The sequence below is a fragment of the Gracilinanus agilis genome, chromosome 3, assembly GCF_016433145.1.
Source record: "Gracilinanus agilis isolate LMUSP501 chromosome 3, AgileGrace, whole genome shotgun sequence".
NCBI classification, from domain to species: Eukaryota; Metazoa; Chordata; class Mammalia; order Didelphimorphia; family Didelphidae; genus Gracilinanus; species Gracilinanus agilis.
Genome location: NC_058132.1, coordinates 32,955,877 through 32,963,686, shown reverse-complemented (window position 1 = coordinate 32,963,686; position 7,810 = coordinate 32,955,877).

Below are 7,810 nucleotides of genomic sequence, written 5' to 3'. Positions count from 1 at the left end.
CGAGTATAGGAACTTTTTTAATAAAAAGAGTTTGGCTATGAAAAGGAGAGCAGATAAAGGGGGATGGCTGGGGAAGATGATAGTGTCAAGAAGAGTCATTTGGAGTTTTTTTGAAGGATGGGGGAGACTTGGGTATTTTTGTAGGCAAAGAAGGAACCAGTAGATCGGTAGATTAAAAGAGAGAAGGGACGATTTCGGTGGTAAGCTTCTGGAAGAAATGAATAGAGATCGGATCAAGGTCACAAAGAAGCTTTGGCCTCGATGAGGAAAAAGGCCCCTTCTTTATCAGAGACCAAAGCAAAGAGGAGAGGAAGGGACTCATAGATGTAAAGTAAGATAGAAGATGTAGCTCATGGCAAATGGTCTCTGTTTTCTATAAGTATGACATATGGTATTCAGCTGAGAATGCAAAAGGATGATATGGAAAACTTGAGGAAAGAACAAGTCACTTGGACTCCCTTAGCCTCAATTTCCTCAGTTGCAAAATGGCATTAATGCTTGTATTTTTTTTTACTTTTCTTTTATTTATGTACTTTTTTTACTTATATACTTACTCTATTTACTTATAGAGCAATAATTAGGCTCCAATGAAATCATAGGTACAAAATACTTTTGTAAACTTTCAAACTATACTTAAATAGCTTTTTTTAAGTCCTTTGGTCAAAAGACAGGTCATCCCATCCATCTGAAAAGAGATCCTTCCTGCCAAGAAAGGAATGCTTGGCCCACTTTTTACAGGGAAGACTGAGAGAGTCAACCAGCCAACAGTGGCAATGCTGCTACCCAGGAGGGTCCATGCAAACCCACCCTCCGCCCTAATATGTCAGGAGCACGGTGACAGAAAACCAAACCGGAGGATTACAGGAGTTTGAAAGCAAACATGAAGCATTAAGCAATCCCTTTTTATTCTCATTCCTTGAGACACAAGCCCTGGCAGGAAAGGCCATCAACCCGAGGTTTGTTTGGATTACTAAAGTAAATGTGTCACACCCAGCCCGGGGCTGGATCGGGCCAGGATCTGGGCCTGGGATCACCACACAAAACGTTTGTGTGCATCACAAGGCCTGCATAGCTCAAACTTGCCAGTTAATTCACATGCAGCCACAGGCCCCGAGTTTGAAAGCAATCCAAGCTGAAAGTGAAGAAGGCTGCAAAGGAGCCATCCCTCCACCTCCAACTGAACAATAAGCGTCTGGGCAGGATTTCGGCTCCCATCACCCAACAGCTCCTTGGGGTCCTCCCTGGGCCTCAGATCGTCATCAGGGTCAGCGTCAGGCTGGACAGGCAGCCTGGCAAACCCGCTGCAAAGCCTTGGAAGGCCCACGGAACTTTCTAAGCACAGTCACTTGTTTCCAGAGAGGAGTCCAGGCAAGTGAAAACGGATTTGTAGAAACAAAATGATGAAGTTATGGAAAAATAGCATCCATTAAGTCGTGCAATTAACAATAATTATCAATCCATCTCAACAGATCTGCTCTCCCTAGGATATAGAATTGGGCAGATGGGAACCCCAGAGAAGCTTCTCCTCTTATACTCATATTAAGGGAAGCATCTAGACAGTGCTTCTAACTTTAGTTGATGAAATTCTAGTATGTTCAGGAAAAGGTACCAACATGAGGGGAAGTTAAGCTCAGGACTGGAGTCAGGAGTCAAATCTGGCCTCAGACACTTCCTAGCTGTGTGACCTTGGGCAACTCACTTAATCCCCATTGCCTAGCCCTTGCAGCTCTTCTCTTTAAAAAACAAAATAGATTCAACCGTTCTGATGGCAATTTGGAACTATGCCCAAAGAGCACTAAAAGATTGCCTGCCCTTTGATCCAGCCATACCATTGCTGGATTTATATCCCAAAGAGATCATAGATAAAAAGATTTGTACAAAAATATGTATAGCCAAGCTCTCTGTGGTTGCAAAAAACTGGAAAACAAGGGTATGCCCTTCAATTGGGGAATGGCTGAACAAATTGTGGTATATGCTGGTGATGGAATACTATTGTGCTCAAAGGAATAATAAACTGGAGGAATTCCATGTGAACTGGAAAGACCTCCAGGAACTGATGCAGAGCGAAAGGAGCAGAGCCAGAAGAACATTGTACACAGAGAGTGATACACTGTGGTAAAATTGAATGTAATGGACTTCTGTACCAGCAGCAATGCAATGACCCAGGACAATTCTGAGGGATCTATGGAAAAGAACACTACCCACATTCAGAAGAAGTACTACAGGAATGGAAACACAGAAGAAAAACAACCGCTTGAACACATGGGTTGAGGTGGGCATGATTTGGGATGTAGACTTGAAACGATCTCACCAATGCAACGATCAATAATATGGAAATAGGTCTTGATCAATGACACATGAAGAAACCAGTGGAAATGTGCATTAGCTGGGGGGGGGGGCAGGCGATGTTGAGGGGAGAGAGAGTAAGAACATGAATCATGTTACCATGGGAAAAAATTTCGTTTAAAAAAATAAAATAAAATAAATAAACAAACAAATAAATAAATGATGAAAAACAAAACAAAAAACCCTTACCTTCTATCTTGGAGTCAACACTGTGTATTGGCTCCAAGGCAGAAGAGTGGTAAGGATAGGTAAAGGGGGTTAAGTGACTTGCCCAGGTCACACAGCTAGGAAGTGTCTGAGGCCAGATTTGAACCTAGGACCTCCTGTCTCTAGGCCTGGCTCTCCATCCACTGAGCTACCCAGCTGCTCCCTCTCCCCTTGCTGCTCTTCTGCCTTAGAATTGATCCTTAGAAGACAGAAGGTAAGGATTTTAAGGGGGAAAAAGAAAGAGAATGCCAACATTTTGATAAGCGCCATTATCCTTCCAGTCTCGTCCTTCAGACAGAATCTTTACTTTCTTGACTATGTATTCATTCTCTTCTTGAAGAGAGAATTTATAACGCACCAACATGAAGCTTCTGAGTAGTCTACAAGCCTCTGGCCTCTTTCTCAATCTCGAATCCTATCTTTGAGGGAGTTTTCTGTCCTAATGGTAGTTTTTAAATTTATAATTCCCTCACAGCTAGTTGTAGAAATGGAAATAGCAAGAGAAAATGGAAAACATGATCTAGGATTGAGATATATTTAGCAATCCTTGTTTGGTTTTGGAGAAGATAAAAACATAACAAGGAGAGCAGAGAAAATTCCATTGCTCCAGGGACGTTAGTTCAGATATAAAACACCCACCACTGAACCACTCTTCCAATCTGCAATCCAGCATTGTTTGGATTCTTCAAAGAAATCCTCCTCTCTCCCATTGGCACTAAACTTGGCAGAGGGGAATGGATATTCTCTGGTAACCACCTGAAAAATGAACTGTGGGAACAGGCCAGACAAGGGGATGCTGGATTACACACACACACACACACACACACACACACACACACACACACACACACACNGGATTATACACACACACACACACACACACACACACACACACACACACACACACACACCTTGCCCTGCCCATCTGAATTCCATAGATTTGTACTAGGAATGTTGAAGTCAAATTTTAAGTCTATGTCTGTAGCCTGAATGGAAGAGAGAAGGATTTGACCACTTTTCAGTAAACTCAAGATAAATTTGCCCAAGTAAAATTAAGGCAAAAGTATATTTAAAGTCAGAGGATTGGGATGGAATCCCAGCTCTGCCCATCACTCCTTATTTGACATTGATCCAGTTATTTAGCTCCTTTGGGCATCAGTACAATGAGAAAGCTGAACTCAGTGGCTTCTAAGTTCCTTCCCAGCTTTAAAATCTATGGTATGTCTAGAAGCAACTTTTTAATACTCTAAGCCCTTGTGTTTCCTTTGTTTGTTTGTTTGTTTGTTTGTTTAAACCCTCCCCTTCTGTCTTAGTATCAATACTGTGTATTGGTTCCAAGGCAGAAGAGCAGTAAAGACTGGGCAATGGGGGTCAAGTGACTTGCCCAGGGTCACACAGCTAGGAATTATATAACCACTGGACAGGCTATTTTCTTTTTTTAAACCCTTATCTTCCATCTTAGAATCAATACTGTGTATTGGTGCCAAGGCAGAAGATCAGTAAGTAACCCTTGTATTTTCCTACTTCCAGGTCTTTGATCATACCATTCTCTCCTGTGAGGTTCTCCTTCCTCACCCCATCATCCTCCATTATCCCATTTAAGTTTCTCCTGCTCCATGAAGCCTTCCCTGAGTCATCAAACCCCAGTGCTCTTTGCCTCGTTTGAACTCACAGCACTCATTGCCAGGAGCTTTCCTTTGGCGATTAATAATGCTGATCATTTATATGTATTCCATTCAGTTCAACACTTATTAAGCATCTTGGCTATGCCATGCTAGGTACTGGGGATACAGAGGCATAAAAGAAACAGTCTCTGTTCTGAATTACATACTGCTGAGGCTCTACAGTATGGGCACAGACTATATGGTGAATATAGTCTATTCCTTGAGCATTAACAGCTGGATTGGGGGAAAGGCCAGGAAAGGCTTCCCATAGCAAACGGTCCCTGAGCTCTGCCTCCAGAGAAGCCAAGGATGGAGAAGAGGAGGGAAGACACTGCAGGAAGGGGAGATAGACTGTGCAAGGCCATTGAAATAAGAGATGATGTCTCGAGTTCGGAGGAGCAGGGCAGAGTGAGATGGTGCAGTCCAAAACCCTCACATAATTGCAGGATGCCTTGGCAGAGCCAAAGGATCCAGAACAAGGGAGTGAGGAGGCAAGAGCCCTGGACTCTGCTGTTTTCGGACCACACTTCAAGAACTGGACTCCCTCCTGGGAGCCGCCTTTCAGAAAGCTCAGGGATGAGCCGACGCGTGTCCAGAGGAACACGCCGAGGTTGGGGTGAGGATGGAGTCTGTGCTCTTGAGTCTGGATCTCTCTCTAAGCACTTGAAGGCTGTCCTAAGGACAGAGGATTGCCTATTCTGATTGGCCTCAGAGAAGACAAATAGGACCAATGGGTACAATTTGCAGAGAGACTGACTTCTACTCAATAGAAGGAAAAACTTTCTTAGAATCCGTTTGCCGCCGTGTACCTATGTGCTTAGGGATGGAGGGTGAAGGGGAGAGCTTGCTGGACATTTGAGGAAGAGTTGGAAGAATCCTAATACACCAAACAGCTGAGAAGAGAGAGGAAACCTGTGATGCACATTCCTTCTTTTTAAAGATGGATGCTTGGAGCCAACTAGGAGGCTCGATGGATTGAGAGCCAGGTCTAGAGAAGGGAAGTCCTGGGTTCCAATCTGGCCTCAGACACTTCCTAGCTGGGTGACTCTGGACAAGTCACTTAACCCCCATTGCCTAGCCTTAACTTCTCTTCTGCCTTGGAATCAACATATAGTATTAATTCTAAGATGGAAGGTGAAGGTTGTTTTTAAAAGAAAATAAATAAAGTAGGAGGCTCTCCGTGCTTGGGGCTATTCTCTTTGGCACAATGGACCCTTCTTCCGTGATGCCCAGCATGTGCAGAGATGACCGGCCTTCCCCCCTTTGCTGTCCGTCTCTCACCTGTGGCTCCCAGAAGCTGTTACACATGCAGCAACCACCCCTCAGTGAACCGGTCTCAGAGAATGGGTTCAACTAGGTTGAGGGTCACTGTGGGCCTTCGGAGGGAGGTGTCTACTCCAAGCGCATGAAGGCTTCCTCTGGTGGAATGGATAGATGAGAACGATTTGTTCCTATAGCCTAGAAGGCAGTGGAAACAGGTGCTGCGGAGTGCTCAGAGCGCAGGCAGACGTCGGAGAAGCCAGGGTCATCCGCCGCCTCCTGGGCGATGGCCGGCCATCCTGACTCATCTTGCTGTTGGGCGTGGATGACTCCATTGTGCCTCCCTGCCTCCCTTCACTCCCGGTCACACACAAGTCAAGACATCGCCCCTCGATGCGACAGCCACCTTTTCTCCCAAGAGATCGCCGGGAGTCGCTGGTCAGCTATTCCTTTTAGCAAGAGGCCAGAAGGAAAGGCATGAATCATGTGAAAAGGCCAGTTATATGGCCACCAGAAGGGGCCGGGACACATGTAGAAATCTATGGAAAGTGACTCGGGCACAGCTGGATGGCTGGGGGGGCCTTTGGTCACCTCCACTATATTATATATAACCTACAACACATACATGCTGTTTCCCCCGATAGACTGTAAGCTCCTTGAGGGCAGGGGCTGTCCTCCGGCTGCCTTCCTCTCCCCACCACCCAACAGAGGGCTCGGAACCCACTCGACGCTTTAACAAATGTGTGTTGTTTGATGGATCCGCCTGAAAGATGAAGCTAATGGCGCCATGGAGAGATGGCCGTGGATCTCTTTTCCTCATGAGCACCAGCTGGACTCACGGAACACCAGCCCAGCCCCGTGGGCAGAGAAAATGTGCCGTGGGTGGCTGTGCATGTGGGCAGAGCCCCGGGAGCCCTGACATGTGAATCATTTAGGCAGTCTTCTTTGGTTCCTCTCCTAGGGGCGACCTTAAACTCAGGGAATGAGGAATTGACTTTATCACTCATTAAGCTATCTTGGAATTCTTAATCATTTGGATCCTCTCATCGAAAAGTGACTAAATCAGATGCAAAAAAGGAAAAAGAAACTTTTTCACATACTAAAAAAGGAAAAAGCCAAATCCTTAGGATGGAATAGCTCAGGGGGGTCATTCCTATTTGGGCTCAAAGCTGTGACTTTGGGGCTTTATTTATTTGTTTGTTTGTTTTTTGGAATATTTTTCCATGGTTACATGATTCATGCTCTTTCCCTCTCCCCCAAGTCCCCCCTTCCCCGTAGCTGACTTGCAATTCCACTGGGTTCTACATGTGTCATTGATCAAGACCTATTTCCATATTATTGATATTTGCACTGGGGTGATTGTTTAGCATCTACATCCCCAATCAGATCCAACTTTGGGGTTTTAGATTCAAAACTAGAAGAGGCTTTTAGAAGTCATCATGTAATAATGTAGCCTCCTCGTTTGACACGGGAAGTCTTGAGCCCAGAGAAATGAGCGACTTGTCCAAGGTCCTCTGGCTCTTCTCAGGTCACCTCCTGATTTGTATTACTAAAGGCAAGTCGGTGCCGTGGCCTCCACATGGTAAAATGGAAATTAAATGACTCAATCTTAAAGGGAAATTGTGGGGCTTAATGAATTAATGGCCTTAAACTTGTTGGAGATAGATACTTAGCTGGAAGAGAATCTTAGACACCTCTAGTAATAATCTCCCTCCCTCAAAGCACCTTGGGCTTCCCTGCTTTCAGAAGCAAACCATTAAAATGGAAAAGAAAAAAAAATAAATTAGATGAAACTTTTTTTAGTCTCTTGGTAACGAATATCAGTGTCTGTCTGCCTTCCATTCCACCAAGAGTCTGTCCTCAGGCCCTGGCATGCTCTGGGGAGCCAGCTGTGCAAGCTTCTCTGTTTGGAAGACTTCCCCTCAGATAAGAGCTATCCCACGTCAGTCCTTGGGTTTACTCTTTTCTTGGTGGGCTTTCATAGAAAAATAGCAAGAGGAAGAAACTGATTGATTTTTTTAGTTCTTAAGAAAAGTTTTAAAGATTGAAAAATGAGCCCTGTCTTGTCTAAGCAAGGAATAATAAATAAAGGCAGGTGTGAAGGGCTGGAATTGAAAACAGCTGGATATGACGGATGGGCTCCGACTTCTCTGGAGCGTCAGTCTTTAATCCCTGTGGCTCAGCGTGAATATTTCCCTCCTGACGCGGTGCAGAAATAATAAATGGAGCACAGCATATGGAGAGGTTCTGAATGCAGAGGAAGAAGAGAGAGAGAGAGAGAGAGAGAGAGAGAGAGAGAGAGAGAGAGAGAGAGAGAGAGAGAGAGAGAGAGA